Below are 21,975 nucleotides of genomic sequence, written 5' to 3' on the forward strand. Positions count from 1 at the left end.
CAACAATAGCTCAGAGAAATACCATTTTTATCTTTTCATATTTTGTATTGGTGCACATAGGTGCTCAGAAAGTCTATTTACGTAAAATTGGAAATCTAATTTTGTGGACCCTCCTGCTGTGGTAATATGATAGAATGCCTTCTATTAAGCTAGAATGTACTGTATTTATGTTGATTCACATTGCTTCCTGTTATTGTCTCAAAAGTTCCGATATTAGCTACACTGCTAGATATTTTATTTGCAGACTTAAATTTCTTATATATACTTTTAATAAACTGCTGTTGCTGTTTTTGAGGAGTACAATGGTATTGTCATTAAGGAAATCTTTTACGATTGTATAGTTTTTTGGTACTTGTGCCCATTTTGAGGATAAAACTCATTTAGAACTCATTAGCTAGAAGCAAACCATATTTCATCAGACTAGATATTCCTTCTTTAGTTATTTATTTATTTAACAAAACAAAAACATGTATGGTGACTTAGAGAAAGATACATTGTATCATTTAATCCAATTGTAATGTTAACTTATTGAACTAATCTACATAAAAAGTGTGTCACTCTGACATATTATTTTTTTTATATTGTGGTGATCCTTTAGTATGTAATAAAATACAAAGCAGCATTCATCATTTTCTAAGCTTCAGAGCTGAAATCTTGTATTCTCTGCTGAATCATTGTCTGTGCAGAGCATACTGTGTCGATTTACACTGTAAAGAGTCAAGTTTAACTCAATGCCATGTGTCTTTTATTTTTCCAATCATATTTTTTCCACATGTGAATGTAATGTCCCAGTACGGCTGTTTCAGCTACCATCCTAAAGATTTGTCAGGTGGCTGAGAGTCTAAAAGTTTTGCATGTGGGGTACAAAATGTATTTTTGTGCATTGCAGTTAATTTTTTGCATACAAAAAAAACACCCATTAACCCCTTCCTTATTAAACATTTTAATCACCCCCCACCCTTTTTTTCCAAGTTCCATATAAAAAAATATGTAACCATAATTAAAAGAAACATGTTGTATTGCCACATGCGTTAATGTCTGAACTATAAAAATATATTGTTAAGTAAACCGCACGGAAAATAAATAAAAAGCGATCAAAAGTCAGATCAATACAAAAATGGCACCCCTAAAAACTTCAGATCACGGCGCAAAAAATGAGCCCTCATACATTCCGATACACTGAAAAATAAAAAGTTATAGGGGTCAGAAAATGACTATTTTCCTGCATGTAGTTATGATTCTTTCCAGAAGTATGACAAAATCAAACCTATATAAGTAGGGAAGCCACCAACATTTACAAAATTGTGTTTTTCTTCAATTTTGTTGCACAATGATTTATTTTATTTTTTTATTTTTTGCTTTCGCCGTAGATTTTTGGGTACAATGACTGATGTCATTACAAAGTATAATTGGTGGCACAAATAATAAGCCATCATATGGATTTTTAGGTGCAAAATTGAACGGGGGATTTTTAAAAGGTAAGGAGGAAAAAACGAGAGTGGAGAAACGGAAAAACGCTAGATCCTTAAGGGGTTAATCCATCCATTTTCTTGCTTCAGTCCTTAGCTTTTTTGTTCTGAATATTGTCCTATTTTCAGTACATTTCTTTTATTGGAGGTTGTTTATTATTTAAACCACACAAACAACTATTTTTCATTACTTTCCGAAGTCCTTCTAAAGGAGGACACGTACATTTTAACCTAAAAAATGCCAATGAAAGAAAACAAGCTGTTCCTAACATTAACCTGCTTTTAGTACACACTGTACACTGTCATTTCAATGAGTCCTGTAGGAATGTACTCTCAAAGTACCTTCAGCAATCTTCACATTGATATTGGTCAAGGTTAAAGAAATAATCAAGAAAAGCTAGAAAGATTAAATAGAAAATACAAAACGTAAACCATTTTTTGAAAGAGAAACAGCAAAATCAACAACGTTGGAGCGGGTTTAGTATAATATTTCTCAATGTCCCCAAGCCAAGTACCCCATAGTTAATAAAATGACAACAAAGTACCCCCATGGTACATCCTTTACTGTCTTGCATATTAATGCAAGTACCACCTACATAAATGTACACTTTTTTTGCTTATACAATGCAGAACGCTGAAGAGGTTCTTGTGTATGTCCTGTGATTACCCGTTTTAGCTGATGTGTCATGCATTAATTTGCAGCCATAATGGTTGCAATTAGAGATGAGTGAATCGAACTTGACGAACCCGAATTTGTTACGAATTTCATGAAAAATTTGATTTGCAACGAATACGAATATCGCCGCGATTCTATCGCACAAATTGCTTCATTAAACTCCATTTTACAGCGTTCCAGGCTATTGGGGACCTAAGATGGCGGATCCACATGTGAGTACATGGGGCAGAGGATTATGGGAGGGCGGGAAACAGCGGCAGGAATGAAGGTAGGCGGGCTGACCCTGAATCACATGTGAGATGCAGCCTATCAGTGTTCACCGACCCCTGTGATGTCACAGCCCCTATATAATCGGCGGCCATCTTGCCTCTCTTCATTTCATCTATGCACTCAGATAGAGAGGACGGGACTGCGTGTGTGTGTGAATAGCTCATACCACAGAGTTACACTGCAACTGCTAGTCACTTCAGTATTAGGGAAAGGCAGGAGTGCAGAGTGCTTTGGTGTTACACTGAGAAGGATCATTGATAGCTAAACCTCCTATTCATGTTATTGAGCATTGCAGCAGAGAGGGGCAGATAGCTGTCAGCTGCCTCATACAGATCTCCAAGCTGCCTGAACTTTCTGAAGCATCTTATCTCCTCATTTTTCAGCCCAATTGAGTTTAATTTTATTTGCTCCACAAAACTTCTGCTGCTCAGAATTGTGTGACAGAGTGCAATTTAGGGTTTAATCCCTGGATTTTTTTTTGTGGTGCTGCACTGTTGGGTTCTGCTGCTGTTCAGAAATAAGTCTATTAGTGTGGACTTTAGTGCCTTTTTACCATTTTTCACCTGTTACTCTGTCTCTGTGCTAAATTAAGTGTTATACCACACGTTATACACCTGTATTAAAGAAAAAAAAAGTTTTTCCTGAGTACAATTACGCTTTTTCAGTGGCCTCATCATTGCAAAGGGCCTACATACAAGCAAATAGCGTACCATATACCAACTTTTTTTCTGTCTCTGTGCTAAATTCAGTGTTATACCACACGTTATATACCTGCCGGTGTATTAAAGAATTTTTTTTTCCTGAGTACAAATATGCTTTACAGTGGCCTTATCATTGCAAAGGGCCAACATACAAGCAAATAGTGTACCATATATCACCTTTTTTTCTGTCTCTGTGCTAAATTAAGTGTTATACCACACATTATATACCTGCCGCAGTATTAAAGAAAAAAAAGGTTTTCCTGCATAAAAATACGCTTAACAGTGGCCTTATCATTGCAAAGGGCCTACATACAAGCAAATAGCGTACCATATACTACATTTTTTTCTGTCTCTGTGCTAAATTAAGTGTTATACCATACTTTATATACCTGCCGCAGTATTAAAGAAAAAAAAGGTTTTCCTGCATAAAAATACGCTTAACAGTGGCCTTATCATTGCAAAGGGCCTACATACAAGCAAATAGCGTACCATATACTACATTTTTTTCTGTCTCGGTGCTAAATTAAGTGTTATACCCCACTTTATATACCTGTCGGTGTATTAAAGAAAAAAAAGTTTTTCCTGAGTAAAAATACGCTTAACAGTGGCATTATCATTGCAAAGGGCCTACATACAAGCAAATAGCGTACCATATACTACCTTTTTTTCTGTCTCTTTGCTAAATTCAGTGTTATACCACACGTTATACAACTGTCGGTGTATTAAAGAAAAAAAAAGGTTTTCCTGAGTACAAATACGCTTTTTCAGTGACATTATCATTGCAAAGGGCCTACATACAAGCAAATAGCGTACCATATACCACCTTTTTTTCTGTCTCTGTGCTAAATTCAGTGTTATACCACACGTTATACATCTGCCGGTGTATTAAAGAAAAAAAAGGTTTTCCTGCGTACAAATACGCTTAACAGTGGCCTTATCATTGCAAAGGGCCTACATACAAGCAAATAGCATACTATTTAGTACCTGTATTTTTGTTTTATACCACACGTTATACACCTGCCGGTGTATTAAAGAAAAAAAAGGTTTTCCTGCGTAAAAATTTTTCAGTGGCCTTATCATTGCAAAGGGCCTAAATTCAAGCAAATAGTGTACCATATACCACCTTTTTTTCTGTCTCTGTGCTAATTTAAGTGTTATACCACACGTTATACACCTGCCGGTGTATTTTCCTGCGTACAAATACGCTTAACAGTGCGTTCATCATTGCAAAGGGCATACATACAACCAAGTAGTGTACTATTTAGTACCTGTATTTCTGTCTCGGTGCTAAATTCAGTGCTATTCCACACATTAGTATACACTGGCTGGTGTATACAACAACAAAAAAGTTTTTTCTGCGTATAAATACGCTTAACAATGCGCTCATCATTGCAAAGGGCATACATACAACAAAGGAGTGTACTATTTAGTAACTGTTATTCTGTCTAGGGCCTATATACTTTGAAAGGACAGCCGCAAGTAATCGCCAGCTGCTGTTCTATACCCTCATAAACGCACTAAGTATTTCAGGCAGGGAAGTGCCAGGACGTGCACAGAGAAGGGGCAGATGCCTACATACGTCAGGCAGAGTTGGCAGCAGACTTGGGGCGAGTTGCAGCAGGAGTCGCAGCAATAGGCCTGAGCTCCCGTTAACACCCAGCGGTCGTGTCATCGACCCAACTCTCCTCATCAATTGGTTTGCACACTCATCCCCATCATCACAAGCGACATCTGACAACCCCAGTCAAGAGTCGGTGGGTTCCTCAGACACAACCCTCAGTTGGCATGGCCCGGGAGCAGTCCCGGTAATCCCATTGCCTTTGTCCTATGCTGTTCCCTCTCCCAAAGAAGTATCTCATGCTTTGGGTTCAGCTCCACTATTTAGCGAGGACGATGTAATAGAGGACAGTCAGCATCTAATGGGCAGCCAAGAATGTGAGGAGACATGCGTCCCTTGCTCCGCAAGGCGGCCAAGTAGCGATGCTGAGAGTGATGTGGGAGGCGGTGTTTCAATTGCTCAGGGTCCTGAGGCAGACACTGTAGTAGAACACGAGGAGGACATCAGTGACGTGCACACATCTTTTGATGATGATGAAGCCGATCGCAATTGGGAGCCGAGTGCAGAAGCCGGGGCTTCAGCATTATCGAGAGTGCGTTCATCATTGCAAAGGGCATACATACAGCCAAGTAGTGTACTATTTAGTACCTGTATTTCTGTCTCGGTGCTAAATTCAGTGCTATTCCACACATTAGTATACACTGGCTGGTGTATACAACAACAAAAAAGTTTTTTCTGCGTATAAATACGCTTAACAGTGCGCTCATCATTGCAAAGGGCATACATACAACAAAGGAGTGTACTATTTAGTAACTGTTATTCTGTCTAGGGCCTATATACTTTGAAAGGACAGCCGTAAGTAATCGCCAGCTGCTGTTCTATACCCTCATAAACGCACTAAGTATTTCAGGCAGGGAAGTGCCAGGACGTGCACAGAGAAGGGGCAGATGCCTACATACGTCAGGCAGAGTTGGCAGCAGACTTGGGGCGAGTTGCAGCAGGAGTCGCAGCAATAGGCCTGAGCTCCCGTTAACACCCAGCGGTCGTGTCATCGACCCAACTCTCCTCATCAATTGGTTTGCACACTCATCCCCATCATCACAAGCGACATCTGACAACCCCAGTCAAGAGTCGGTGGGTTCCTCAGACACAACCCTCAGTTGGCATGGCCCGGGAGCAGTCCCGGTAATCCCATTGCCTTTGTCCTATGCTGTTCCCTCTCCCAAAGAAGTATCTCATGCTTTGGGTTCAGCTCCACTATTTAGCGAGGACGATGTAATAGAGGACAGTCAGCATCTAATGGGCAGCCAAGAATGTGAGGAGACATGCATCCCTTGCTCCGCAAGGCGGCCAAGTAGTGATGCTGAGAGTGATGTGGGAGGCGGTGTTTCAATTGCTCAGGGTCCTGAGGCAGACACTGTAGTAGAACACGAGGAGGACATCAGTGACGTGCACACATCTTTTGATGATGATGAAGCCGATCGCAATTGGGAGCCGAGTGCAGAAGCCGGGGCTTCAGCATTATCGAGAGAAGAGATTTGCTCTTTGTCTATGAGGTATCAAGGCGGTAGCACGGTTGGCAATCAGCGTGGTGGTGGCAGTAGTGGAAATTCAGGAGCCAAATGTGCCAGGGGGAGACCACCTGCTTCGCGGCAAGCTACCATTCAGGGAGGTAGTGGAACAGGGGTTCCTGGAGACGGCGCCAATAGCAGTGAAATAGTGCAGACTGCGGGTGGGAAAATCAGCTACTCTGCGGTGTGGTTGTTCTTCATAAAAAATCCGGAGGACCTTAGCGTAGTCACATGCAAAATCTGTGGGCAGAAAGTGAAGCGTGGCCAGGGTCCCAATCTCGGCACCACGGCCCTGCGTCAACACATGATTCGCCACCATAAAGCGGCCTGGAATAACCGTGGCTCCGAGGTAGTGGTCCAGCCTGCCGCATCACCCAGTGGCCACCCGCTCCCTCCGTCATCCAGCCAAGGCTCCATCACCTCAGCCGAAGGGAGCATTGTGTCAAACCCTCCTTCTTGCGCTCCTGCTTCCTCCACTCGTAGTCAGCCATTCCGCCAACATTCGATCGGCGAAGCCATGTCCAAGAGACAACAGTATGCGCCCACTCATCCAACGGCGCAGAAGTTGAATGTGCTCCTGTCCAAGTTGCTGGTGTTGCAGTCCCTCCCTTTCCAACTGATGGACTCTGCAGCTTTCAGGGAATTGATGGCTTGTGCCGAGCCGAGGTGGAGAGTCCCAAGCTGTCATTTCTTTGCGAAGAAGGCAGTACCAGCCCTGTATAAGTTTGTACAAGAGAAGGTGAGCCAGTCCTTGAGCCTGTCGGTATGTTCAAAAGTGCACGGCAGTGCCGACGTGTGGAGCTTTAACTACGGGCAGGGACAATACATGTCTTTTACGGCCCACTGGGTAAATGTTGTTCCTGCACACCCACAGCAGCAACTTGGACAGGTCACACCGCTTCCTCCTCCACGCTCTCGCTCCCAGACAGTTGGTCCTTTTGCAGTGTGCGCCTCCTCCTCCTCCTCCCCTGTGTCCTCGGCCTCCACTGCACATCCAAATCTCGGTGGCCATTCATCGTACCACGTGTGTAGGGCACAGCGGTGTCAAGCCTTCCTTCACATGGTTTGCCTTGGCGAACGGAGTCACACAGGGGAGGAACTGCTGAAGTTCATTAGGGAAGAAATCCGAGTATGGCTTACTCCACGAAATCTGGAAATGGGAACCATGGTGACTGACAATGGGAAGAACATTGTGGCCGCGCTGCGACAAGGAAGTGTGCACCATTCGCCCTGCATGGCACACGTGTTGCATCTGGTTGTCAAGAAGTTCATCAAGTCTTCACCCCATTTGCAAGATGTCCTGACAATGACAAGGAAACTGTGCATTCACTTCAGCCACTCGTACACCGCCAAGCACACTTTGCTTGAGCTGCAGCGTCAGAACGGTATCCCACAACATAGTCTTATTTGTGACGTTGACACACGTTGGAATTAAACCCTCCATATGTTGGACAGACTATACGAACAAAGAAAAGCCATCTCGAATTTTTTTGATGATACAAGAAGATAGGAGCACTCCCCTGTGTAACTTCAATGTGAACGAGTGGCAGCTCATACGTGACACCTGCCGTTTGCTGAGGCCCTTTGAGGAAGCCACATTTTTTGTTAGTCGCTAGAATTACGCCATGAACAACGTAATTCCACTCCTACATTTACTCCAAAAAATGATTGAAAACATGGCTGGTCACGGCAATGGAGATGTTGCGCCTACATCAGATGGCTACATGAGTCATGTGGGGGATGAACTGGAGGAGGATGATGAGGTGCAGAGCGGAGCACAGTTTACAGTGGATGAGATGGCCGGTGTTTCTGGTCATTGGACAGGAGGGGAGGAGCAGAAGCAGCCAGAGGAGCTGGAGGGTTATTACGAGGGAGGCGAGACCCAGACACACCGTGGCAGTATGCAGTGGAGATGGAGGCAGGTAGTCCCAGTGAGTCACTGTCACAAATGGCACGATGCATGCTGAGTTGCTTGCGCAGTGACCCCCGAATTGTCAAAATTCGTTAGCGCGATGACTTCTGGATCTTCACCTTATTAGACCCTCGCTACCGGCGCAGAATGGGGGCCTTTTTTACACCCACTGAGAGGGAGGAAAAACTGACCTACTTCAGGGAGCTTCCACGTAGTCGGTTGGCCGATGCCTATCGGCCACATGGTCCATCCACTCGCAGGTCTGACTCAGGGGGCCCTCTGCGCTCACCTTCCACTGCCACGGCTGCTGGGGAGGGGAGGGGTGGCAGGAGCAGTAGCGGCTCAATCAGCAGTAGCCTGAGTCTACAGTTGCTGATGAGTAGCTTCCTTCAGCCGCATAGTGAAGCTACTCATCAGCAGCAGGTGGACATGGAGCAGGACCTGAACCAGCAGGTGGTGGCATACCTGGACATGACCCTGCCAACAACCGTTGAAGATCCGCTGGACTTCTGGGCAGCCAAACTCGATTTATGGCCGCAACTAGCGGAATTTGCCCTGGAAAAGCTGTCCTGCCCGGCCAGTAGTGTGCCATCAGAGCGGGTGTTTAGTGCGGTCGGGGCCATAGTCACCCCAAGGCGAACTCGTCTGTCCACTAAAAATGTGGAGAGACTGACATTTGTCAAGATGAATCAGGGATGGATCAGCCAGGATTTCCAGCCACCAATGACAGATGGGTCTGAGTAGATTGACCATGCTCCTACAACAAAATTTTCTCTATTGTGGTTGGTTATGAAACCCTCTGGGGCAGACCTGGGGATTGTATGGCCCACTTGACACATACGGCCCTTTGATTGGCTCTGACGGGCCCGCACTAATTGGGGGACCACTATGCTGCCTAATCTGGGGGACATCTATGCTGCCTAATCTGGGGGACAAGTATGCTCCTCATCTGGGTGACATCTATGCTGCCTAATCTGGGGGACAACTATGGTCCTAATCTGGGGGACATCTATGCTGCCTAATCTGGGGGACAACTATGCTATTAATATGGGGAAAACTGAAGCTTCTGGCTTTGGGCCTATAATTTTTTGAAGTTTAGCAGTAGCTAAATACATGCTTAATGCAAATGTCAACATTGATCTTTAAATGTAAGGGGTTATGAAACCCTCTTGGGTACTGCGAATGACTGCTCCAGACTCATTCTGTGTCTTTCAGGAACTACTTGCCTCCCTGGTGCCTCTGGCCTTGGGCCTTAAATTTTTGGATGTTTAGCAGTAGCTAAATGCATGCTTAATGCAAATTTCAACAATGATCGTTAAATTCTCGGCGCTCTGCCAGGGCCTTCTCCTACCCCACCTGGGCCAATCCGAGGACCTCACTAACCAACTCACTAACTAATCCAATCGCTTATAGCGATGGGCGGTGTGTGCAAAGGGCAGGGACTTAATAAACAGCTTATGACCCACAATAGTAATTCCTCGTTTTAAGATTAAATAATTGCAATCACAGATCCCTATCACGAACTGGTTTCAGCGTGCAACACGCACCTGTCCTTGAAAGATAGAGAGACGCTAATCCGTTCAGGGGAGCGCTAGTGCAGCCCAGGACATCTGAGGCCATAACACACCTGTTATTGCTTGATCTCACAATTGATCGGGCAAGGTAAGGGGTTATTAAAGCCTCTTGGGTACTGCTGAGGCCTACTCCTGACTGCTCCTGGTGCAATGTTTGGGGTAATTAAACACTCTTGGGTAATGTTATTGTTAAATTTACTGGTAATTTTATCAGTAATAAAATTGAATTTAGCAGAATGCTAACCGTTACACAACGGTACGCTTGTTGCGTGTGATTTTTTAATGAAAAAATAGATGGAGAAGGATTAACTCTGCTTAATCATTTTTGGCGAATAGAATCCTTTTGCCATCTGATTTTTTGGAGACAGATGCACTTACACACATGTAATAATTTTTTTAAACAAATTTCAAACATTGTGTGGTTTATTACTTTTGAGAAGAATGTCTTTGGGTGGTCCACCATCCTGCATTATAGAGTCTTCTGAACTGCTGTATATGCGCTTGTTTTTTAAAAAAAAGTTATTTTGTCCGTCAATTTCGATAAAATTTTGTGTTTTTTTGGGGTGGATTGTGAAGCCCGGGTGACGGTTGTGTAGTGTGTACTCGTGCATCCGTCAACTCCAATCTGTGTCCATTAGGCAATATATGGGTTACTGATGCAGCAGAGGTGGGGCCTTGGTCTTGGAATTTCAATTATTAAAAAAAATTTAACATATTATGTGGTTTATTATATTATAGAAGAATGTCTTTGAGTGGTCCACCATCCTGCAATATAGAGTCTTCTGAACTGCTGTATATGCGCTTTTTTTTTTTTTTTTTTAAAAGGTATTTTGTCAGACAATTTTGATAAAATTTTGCGTTTTTTTGGGGTGGATTGTGAAGCCCGGGTGACGGGTATGTAGTGTGCACTCGTGCATAAGTCAACTCCAGTCTGTGTCCGTTAGGCAATATATGGGTTACTGATGCAGCAGAGGTGGGGCCTTGGTCTTGGAATTTCAATTATTTTAAAAAAATTTGAACATATTGTGTGGTTTATTATATTATAGAAGAATGTCTTTGGGTGGTCAACCGTCCTGCATTATAGAGTCTTCTGAACTGCTGTATATGCGCTTGTTTTAACAAAAAGGTATTTTGTCAGACAATTTTGAAAAAATTTTGCGTTTTTTTGGGGTGGATTGTGAAGCCCGGTTGACGGGTGTGTAGTGTGTACTCGTGCATCAGTCAACTCCAGTCTGTGTCCGTTAGGCAATATATGGGTTACTGATGCAGCAGAGGCGGGGCCTTGGTCTTGGAATTTCAATTATTTAAAAAGATTGAACATATTGTGTGGCTGTATATGCGCTTGTTTTAACAAAAAGGTATTTTGTCAGACAATTTAAAAAAAATTGCGTTTTTTGGGGTGGATTGTGAAGCCCGGGTGTGAACTCGTGCATTAGCTAACTCCAGGCTGTATCTTTCAGGCAATCTATGGGTTACTGATGCAGCTGAGGTGGGGCCTGGGTCTAGGAATTTCAATAAAAAAAAAATTCAACAATTATGTGGTTTATTATTTTTGAGAAGAAAGTCTTTGGGTGATCTACCGTCCTGCCTTATAGAGTCTTCTGAAATGTTGGATATGCGCTTGTGCTTACACAAAGTTGTAAATAAAATAAAAAAAATTATACAATTTTGTTGATTTTGGGGCAGATTGTGAAGCCCTGTGTGTACTAGTGCATCAGCCAACTCCAGGCTTTGTCCTTCAGGCAATAAATGGGTTCCTGATGCCGCAGAGGTGGGGCCTGGGTCTGGGAATTTAAAATTTTTGGATTGCGGGTGCTACAAAAAAAGATGGACACACCCTAATCCGTTCAGTGGAGCGCGCCTGCGGCCCCGGACATCTGAGGGCATAACACACCTGTTATTGCTCGATCTCAGGAGAAGGGGGTTGCCGGTTGCCCTTGAGTCAGCAAGGCGGTAGCACGGTTGGCAGTCATCGTGGTGTGGCAGTAGTGGAAATTCTGGAGCCAAACGTGCCCGGGGGAGACCACCTGCTTCGCGGGAGCTTAACTTTCCGGGAGTTAGCGGGTTACCAGCACCGGTCGATGAAAGATAGAGACACGCTAATCCGTTCAGTGGAGCGCGCCTGCGGCCCCGGAAATTAGAGGGCATAACACACCTGGTATTCCTTGATCTCGCAATTCATCGTGCAAAGTTAGGGGTTTATTGAAGCCTCTTGGGTACTGCTGAGGCCTACTCTTGACTGCTCCTGGTGCAATGTATGGGGTAATTAAACACTCTTGGGTATTTTTTTTTTTTTATTTACTGATTATTTTATCCGTAATAAAATTGAATTTTCCAGAATGCTAATCGTTACAACACGGAACGCTTGTTGCGTGTGATTTTTTAATGAAAAAAAAAAAAAAATACGGACAGGGATTAACTCTGCTTCATCAATTTGGGCGAAAAAAGTCCTTTGGTGATCTGATCTTCTGGAGACAGATGCGCTTACACACATATTGAATTAGTTTTTGTAAAAAAATTTCAAACATTGTGTGGTTTATTATTTTTGAGAAGAATGTCTTTGGGTGGTCCACCGTCCTGCATTATAGAGTCTTGTGAACTGTTGGATATGTGCTTGTTCTTACACAAAGGTATTTCTTAAAAATTTTTCTAAAATGTTGTTGTTTTTTGGAGGGGATTGTGAAGCTCGGGTGTGTACTGGTGCATCAGCCAACTCCAGGCTGTGTCCTACAGGCAATATATGGGTTCCAGATGCCGCAGAGGTGGGGCCTGGGTCTTGAAATTTCAAATTTTTGGATAGCGGGTGCTACCAATGAGAAATCTTTGACAAAAATTTCATATATTGTGTTGTTTTTTTTTGGGGTGGGGGGGGGAGGGTTGTGAAGCCCTGGTGTGTACTCTTGCATCAGCCAACTCCTGGCTGTGTCATGCAGGCAATATATGGGTTACTGATGCCACAGGGGTGGGGCCTGGTTCTGGAAATTTCAAATTTTTGGATAGCGGGTGCTACCAATGAGAAATCTTTGACAAACATTTCTCATTGTGTTGATTTTGGAGGGGGGATTGTGAAGCCCTGGTGTGTACTCTTGCATCAGCCAACTCAAGGCTGTGTCATGCAGGCAATATATGGGTTACTGATGCCGCAGGGGTGGGGCCTGATTCTGGAAATTTCAACATTTTTGGATAGCGGGTGCTACCAATGAGAAATCTTTGACAAAAATTTCATATATTGTGTTGGTTTTTTGGGGGGGAATGTGAAGCCCTGGTGAGTACTCTTGCATCAGCCAACTCCAGGCTGTGTCATGCAGGCAATATATGGGTTACTGATGCAACAGGGGTGGGGCCTGGTTCTGGAAATTTCTAATTTTTGGAAAGCGGGTGCTACCAATGAGAAATCTTTGACAAAAATTTCTCATTGTGTTGATTTTGGAGGGGGGATTGTGAAGCCCTGGTGTATACTGGTGCATCAGCCAACTCCAGTCTGTGTCCTACAGGCAATATAGGGTTTACTGATGCCGCAGAGGTGGGGCCTGGGTCTGGAAATTTCTAACTTTTGGATAGCGGGTGCTACCAACGAGAAATCTTTGTAAAAAATGTCATATGTTGTGTTGTTTTTTTGGGGGGGGGGATTGTGAAGCCCTGGTGTATAGTGTACTAGTGCATCAGCCAGCTCCACGCTGTGCCATTCAGCCACTAAATGGTCTTCTCTTGCCACGCTATGTCCACACTATGTCATTCAGTCACTATATGGTCTCCTGACACTGATGCCACCACCAGGCACTGTCATTGTGCTGCTGTGCAGCAGTGATTCTAAGAGCGACGCCGGTAATCTGCATGCTATTCTGAATAACAGTATTATTTCACTACCCCAGCACACTCGTATGCATTTTACGACACAGCAAAGTGTTCTATACCCCTATAGAGGCTGTATGTAGGCTAGAAATAGCCATTTTTTAACATCGATTAGCCGCGAATAAATTCGGATCGAAACAAACTTTTCGGGAAAATTCGGCGAATTGGCTTCAGTTCGCTCATCTCTAGTGATGTTGCCACAAGTTGGAATTCCACGCTTCATATCTTGGACAGACTATACGAACAAAGAAAAGCCATCACCGATTTCTTGATGATCCAAGTAGATAGGAGTACTCCCCTGTATAACTTCAATGTGAACCAGTGGCAGCACATACGCGACACCTGCCGTTTGCTGAGGCCCTTTGAGGAAGCCACATTATTTGTAAGTCGCCTGGATCACGCCATGAACAAAGTAATTCCACTCCTACATTTCCTACAACAAGTGATTGAAACCATGGCTGGTCGCGGCAATGGAGATGTTGTGCCTACATCTCAAGGCTACTTGAGCCCTGTGAGGGCTGAACTGGAGGAGGAGAATGATGAGGTGCAGAGCGGAGCACAGTTTAGGTTGGATGAGATGGCCGGTGTTTCTAGTCATCGGACAGGAGAGGATGAGCAGGAGCAGCCAGAGGAGCTAGAGGGTTATGAGGAAGGCGAGACAGAGGACCCAGACTCACCGTGGCAGTATGCAGTGGAGATGGAGGCAGGTAGTCACTCCGAGCCACTGGCGCAAATGGCACGATGCATGCTCAGTTGCTTGCGTAGTGACCCCCGAATTGCCTTTTTTAAACCCACTGAGAGGGAGGACAAACTGACCTACTACAGAGAGTCTCTACGTAGTCAGTTTGCCGATGCCTATCGGCCACATGGTGTATCTGCTCGCAGGTCTGATTCGGGGGGCCCACTGCGCTCACCTTCCACTGCCATTGCTGCTTGGTAGGGGAGGGGTGGCAGGAGCAGGACCAGCTCAATCAGCAGAAGCCTGAGTCTACAGCCGATGATGAGCAGCTTTCTTCACCCGCATAGTGAAGCAACTCATCAGCAGTAGGTAGACATACCTTAACATGGCCATGCCAACAACCATTAAAGATCTGCTGGACTTCTGGGCAGCCAAACTTGATTTATGGCCGCAACTAGCCGAATTTGCCCTGGAAAAGCTGTCCTGTCCGGCCAGTATTGTGCCATCAGAGAGGGTGGGGCCATAGTCACCCAAAGGCGAACTCATCTGTCCACTAAAAATGTGGAGAGACTGACGTTTGTCAAGATGAATCGGGGATGGATCAGCCAAGATTTCCAGCCACCAATTCCAGATGCCTCAGAGTAGATTGACCATGCTGCTACACCAACACTTCCCAATTATGGTTAGTTATGAAACCCTCTTGGGGTTATCAATGAGGGTTATGAAACCCTCTTTGGTACTGTGATTGCCGTCTCCTGGCTCATCCTGTGCCTTTCAGGAACTTCTTGTCTCACAGATGCTTCTGGCCTTGGGCCTTTAATTTTTGGAAGTTTAGCAGTAGCTAAATACATGCTTAATGCAAATTTCAACATTGATCTTTAAATGTAAGGGGTTATGAAACCCTCTTGGGTACTGCGAACGACTGCTCCTGACTCATTCTGTGTCTTTCAGGAACTACTTGCCTTCCTGATGCATCGGGCCTTTAATTTTTGGAAGTTTAGCAGTAGCTAAATACATGCTTAATGCAAATTTCAACATTGTTCTTAAATGTAAGGGGTTATGAAACCCTGTTGGGTACTGCTCCTGACTCCTCCTGACTCATTCTGTGTCTTTCAGGAACTACTTGTCTCCCTGATGCCTCGGGCCTTGGGCCTTTAATTTTTGGATGTTTAGCAGTAGCTAAATACATGCTTAATGCAAATTTCAACATTGATCTTTAAATGTAAGGGGTTATGAAACCCTCTTGGGTACTGTGAATGACTGCTCCTGACTCATTCTGTGTCTTTCAGGAACTACTTGCAACCCTGATTCCTCGGGCCTTGGTCCTTAAATTTTTGAATGTTTAGCAGTTGCTAAATATATGCTTAATGCAAATTTCAACATTGATCTTTAAATGTAAGGGGTTATGAAATCCTCTTGGGTACAGCAAATGCCTGCTCCTGACTCATCCTGTGTCTGTCAGGAACTTCTTGCCTCACTGATGCTTCTGGCCTTGGGCCTTTCATTTTTGAAAGTTTAGCAGTAGCTAATACATGCTTAATGCAAATTTCAACAATGATCTTTACATTCTCGGCGCTCTGCCAGGGCCTTCGCCTACCCCCCCGGGGCCGATCCGAGGACCTCACTAAACCATCCAATCGGTAGTAGAGACATGCGGTGTGTACAAAGGGCAGGGACTTAATGAACCCGAGCTTATGAACCGCACTTAGTTGGGATTCTTCTTTCCTGGCAAATAATTGCAATCCCTGATCCCTATCACGAACAGGGTTCAGCGGGTTACCCGCACCTGTTGGTGAAGGATAGACACACGCTGGTCTGTTCAGTGTAGCGCGCGTGCCGCCCCAGACATCTGAGGGCATAACACACCTGTTATTGCTCGATCTCACGATTGATCGTGCAATGTAAGGGATTATAAAAGCCTCTTGGGTACTGCTGATGCCTACTCCTGACTGCTCCTGTGTCTTTTAGGAACTACTTGACTTCATGATACTTCTGGGCTTGGGCCTTTAATTTTAGAATTTTTGAAATACATACATGCTTAATTAAAATTTCAACATTTATGGTGCAATGTATGGGGTTATTAAACACTCTTGGGCAGTGTTTTTTTTTTCAAATTTTCTGCTAATTTTCACAGTAAAAAACTTGAATTTTCCGGAATAATAACCATTACACCATTTAACGCTTGTTGGGTGTGATTTTTTGATTAAAATTTTCAAAAATAATACGGAAAGGGATGAACTCTGCTTCTTTATTTCATAAAAAATAATTTTAGAGAAGAATGTCTTTTGGTGGTCCACCGTCCTGCATTATAGAGTCTTCTGGACTCTTGGATATGTGCTTGTTCTTAAACAAAGGTACAAAAACAAAAAATGGCCAGTCGGGGCTATGGAGACATTGCACCTACATCTCACGGTCACATGAGCTCTGTGGGTGCTTGTGAGATTAGGTCATTTGTACCCACACGGCGGGGTCCGGGACACAAATTTTTATTTAAATTTCAAATAAAAAAATCTGACATTTCAATGGTCTAGTCATGCTGCAGCCAACTCCAGGCTGCCACGATAAAAACAAGCAATCTCCAGGTAGCAGAGCGGGATCAATGGAAGCGCTGAGACCAGATAAGAAGTTAAAAGGATTTATTTCCCATAATGCAACACGTTTCACGGTCACCCGCTTCCTCAGGCATGTTGGGTTTAGCAGATTACAAGGTATACATAGGGAAAAGGGGTTAACCCCTTCAAGGAGGAAATTTAAATTAACCCCTTGAGGGGTCAAGCCCTTTAAGCCCTTCACAACAAGATAGAAGCACATAATAACATCACAACAAAGCACCCAATAAAACAAATACAATACAATTAAAAACAAATATCAAATTTTAACAAAAACATTTTAAAAATATTATAGTACTATATCTAAAAAAAAAAAATTATTATTATTTTTTTTTTCTCCCTTCTCTTTTATCTCCCTCTTTCTTTCCCTTTTTTTCTCTCCTTTCCCCTATTTTTCCCATTTTTATCTCCTTTATTTATTTTTTCCTCTTTCCTCTTTTTTCTCTTTGATGTTTTAACGGGCATTTTCCAGTGTCTCATTAAGACCATCTGGAAATAAAGTAACCAAAGAAAAAATCCAGAAGGATTCCCTATTATTTAATCGCTGTATACGATTATGACTAAAAACTGGAATAGTTTCTAGTATAGTCAGCTTTAAAACATCAATGCATCTATCATGTTTAAGAAGTAAGTGGCGTGAGACACTATGTAGAACAAAACCATTTTTAATGTTAGATCTATGTTTGTTCATACGTGACTGCACCGTCTGTACGGTGCGGCCAACGTATTGAAGCCCACACGAGCAAGTAAGTAGATAGATAGCAAACGAACTATCACAGGAATAATGATTTTTTACTTGGAAACTTTTTTAGATACTGTGGAGTTAAATGAAACAGAGGGATTGCTTTCAGTTATTCTTAGATCTAAATGACTTTATTCGTAGATTAACATTGAGCCGTCATTTTTTTATCCAGAATAGATCCGATCATCAAACTATTAATACCCCCCAATTTTCGAATTTGGGAGTTTGTAATCCTGGTATTGGTAACACTCCCATTCCCGTTACCACATGAGTTGACATGACTCCAGCTCGTCATGTACTAGTAAAACCTAAATTTTCGTTCTACCCTTTACACAATCGTGGCAGCCATCTTGAGACTTTTTACCATATGGTCATGCAGGATTTTTCAAATTTATGTGATAAATCTGTTATTTTTAAGGAGAATGATAATCTAACTTCTGCTGAGAGAATTGCAATTAAATCCATACAGAACAATAAATCTATTATTGTTCGCCCTGCAGACAAAGGTGGGGGGGTCGCTGTTTTGAATAGGGCTGATTATAAAAATGAAGCCCTCAGAATCCTATCAGATCTTGAATATTATACCCCGCTTTCCAATGACCCTTCTCCTCATATTTTTTCACAATATTGTTTGCTTATAGGTGGAGCTGTAGAAAATCAATTGTTGGATAAGAGGGAGCACACATTTCTCAATATTAAAAATTATAATTTACCTATTTTTTATTATTTACCCAAATTACATAAATGCTTAACCAATCCCCCTGGTAGACCTATTATTTCTGGTATTGGTTCGATTACTGCAAACCTTTCCCACTTTATAGATTTATTTCTCCAACCTTTTGTTTTACATTTACCATCCTATTTGAGAGATTCAGCTCAGCTCATTTCTGAACTACATGCCCTATCCCTACCCCCCCCATTATAGTTTCCTTACCCTGGATGTGTGCTCCCTCTATTCTAACATCTCCACTAATTTAGGTGTTCCTGCAATTAAACATTTTTTACAAGAGGACCCCTCACTAAACCCCAGTCAGTCAGAATTTTTACTGGAGTCCATTAGATATATTCTTCTTAATAATGTTTTTGAATTCAATCATACCATTTATCGGCAGAACAGGCGCTGTGCCATGGGGACTCGATTCGCCCCCAGTTACGCAAATTTGTTCATGGGGCGATTCGAGTCCCTAGTTATGGCACAGTCCCTGTATTTTAAGTTTGTTTTTTTCTTTCGTCGTTATATTGACGACCTCTTCTTGATCTGGGTAGGTACCAAACATGACGCTGACCTCTTTGTACATGAGCTGAATACTAATACATGGGGCATAAAATTTACTATGCATTATGCATAAAACTCCATTCAATTTTTAGACCTTGATATCCATAAAACAGTCGATGGCACTATTTCCACGAAGACTTTTTTCAAATCTGTTGATATTAACAGTTTTTTACAGTTCGACAGTGCACATTATCCAAGCTGGTTAAGAGGGGTGCCATTCGGCCAGTATTTACGAATTCGCAGAAACTGTACTTCTGATTCAGATTTTATTTCTCAAGCTGAGGTTTTAAAACAATGCTTCATACAGAAGGGCTATCCTAAATCGCTCCTAACTAAGGCATACATGAAGGTGAAGGATAAAAAACAATCTGATCTGGTTACATCTATTTCCCAAAAATCTAGTTCCAATCAGCCTCACAACCCCTTTAGATATAACTTTGTTACAAATTTCAATATTGAGGCATCTAATATCAGAAAAATACTAACTAAAAACTGGCCCATTATTCAAAATGATAAAATTCTAAACCAAATAATTCCCCCAGTTCCTAATGTCACCTACAGACATTCCAAAAATCTTAGCAATTTATTAGCCCCCAGTAGATTTTCCGAACACCGTACACCACAGAACACCTGTTCTATTAAACCGTATTGTTTCCCTTGTAAAAAAAAGTCGCTGCCTTTGTTGCGAATGGATCATCCAAACTGATACTTTTTCTTCGTTTTCTACACAACAAACATTTAGAATAAAAGATTCACTAAATTGCGACACCACTTTTGCTATCTATCTATTAACCTGTGGTTGCGACCGCCAATACGTTGGCCGCACCACACAAACAGTGCGCTCCAGGATGAACAAGCACAGATGGAACATAAAACATGTTTTTTTTGTTGCATAGTTTGTCCCGACATTTCACTCTTCACCATCAAAAAAATACCGAAACTTTGAAATTAATTATTTTAGAAACTATCCCCATTCATTTACCTAACAGAATACAAAGATTAAATAATCGTGAATCCTTTTGGATCCACAAATTACAAATTTTTCCCCTAAAGGTTTCAATGAATGTATCGATACAGTTAAATAATCTGATAAATTAGGGTTTAAAAACTTTCCATTTCTTCCAATGGACTAATCTCCAAAATATTATATCTTGATCGTTTTTTTCGTTGTTCCTTCTGTGCTGTTCACCCTGGAGCGCCCCACTGTGTATTTATTATTCTTTATGTTTTATTATCCATGTTCTGCTTTTTGTTTTTCCTTCCTTTCTGCATACAGAAACTTTTGTATCTTTTATTTATTTATATAATGTTTGTAAATTTGGATCTTTACGAATATTCACACCCTGCGTTTTCGCCGGGTGCTGTATTCAATACTGCACTAGTTATTCTAGTTCATTTTTTTCACTTTCTCTAAATAGTGTTCATACATCACCCTCTGGTCAGTTGCGATTTGTTTTACCGCACTGTTTATTTTTCATTTAATAATGCAGTGATATACAAATCAATTTTTTACTCTTTTGAACTAACATACATATCACCTTATAGGTCCTTATTCTTTTATATTATATATATTAAAATAATATCCAACTTGCGTTGTTGAATGCCGCACCGGTGACTAGGCGGTGTGAGTGCTTGAGTCGCTTGTGGTGGTATATTCACACCACATGCGATAATTATATTATATATATATATATATATATATATATATATATATGTTTATATGATTCCATTGTGTTTCTACATTATTGTTTCATTATTATTTTTGTGACTTTTGTCTGTTTATATTTATTTATATCTATTTATGTATTTTTCATACATTGTCACATTTATATGTGGATTTGCAATTTTATGTAACAACTCTTTTAAAAAGTACTCTAATGGTTAATTCCTGGAGGTATATATATATATCTGTTACCAGCCTTCTCTTGTCATGCCTGATGAAGCTGCGCATGCGCAGCGAAACGCGTTGCATCTAATAAATCCATTGATTTTACTTGGCTACCTGACGGTTCCTTTCTGCGCCAGACAAACTCCTGACTCCCTGGTCTTTTGGTTTTGATTTTACTCTTACCCAGGAGGGCTGCAGTGGACCTTCTTCTTTACTTCTTCTGCACTTTACCTTGTTGTGTGTGGGCGCACAACCAACTTCGGTAAGCGGCTTGGGAATTGCCGTCCCCTACCCCCACCAAAATGATCTACTGATCCCGCACATGAGGCGCCTTCCTCCCTCTCTCTAGATTTCACTTAAAGTGGTCTGGGAGAACCGATGCTCCAATGTGGTGGTCCAGCTTGCTGCATCACTCAGTGGCATGCCGCTCCCTATTTCAGCCAGCCAAGGCTCCACCACTTCAGCCGAGGGAGCTGTCTGTCTTACCCATATTCTGTTGCTCCAGATGCTCCTGTTCCTTCGACTTCGAGTCAGTCATTCCACCAGCAATCCATCGGTGAAGCCATGACCAAGAGACAATAGTATGCACCCACTCATCCAATGGCACAGAAGCTGAATATGCTCCTGTCCAAGTTGCTGGTGCTGCAGTCCCTACCTTTTCAAGTGGTGGACTCTGCTCCTATCAGAGAACTGATGGTTTGTGCCAAGCCAAGGGGGAGAGTCCCAAGCCATCATTTCTTTGCGAAAAAAACAGTACCAGCCCTGCACAATTTTGTGGAACAGAGGGAGGGCCAGTCCTTGATCGTATCGGTGTTTACCAAAGTGCACAGCCACAATAGCAACTTGAACAGGTCACACCGCTTCCGCCTCCACACTCTCAGGCCGTTGATTTTGTGACAGTGTGAAACTCTGCCTCCTCATCCTTCACCTTGTCCTCAGCCTCCACTGCACAGACAAGTCTCAGTGCCCCTCCAGCATACCAGGTGTGCCGGGCATGGTGGTGTCACGCTGTTCGTCACATGGTTTGCCTTGTCGAACGGAGTCACACAGGGGAGGAACTACTAAAAGTAATTCATTAAGAAATCGAATCATGGCTTACTCCACGAAAACTGGAAATGGGAACCATAGTGACCGATAATGGGAAGAACATCTTGTCTGCGCTGCGACAAGGAAGCCTGAGCCATGCACCCTGCATGGC

Source organism: Hyla sarda, chromosome 1 (genome assembly GCF_029499605.1).
Source record: "Hyla sarda isolate aHylSar1 chromosome 1, aHylSar1.hap1, whole genome shotgun sequence".
NCBI classification, from domain to species: Eukaryota; Metazoa; Chordata; class Amphibia; order Anura; family Hylidae; genus Hyla; species Hyla sarda.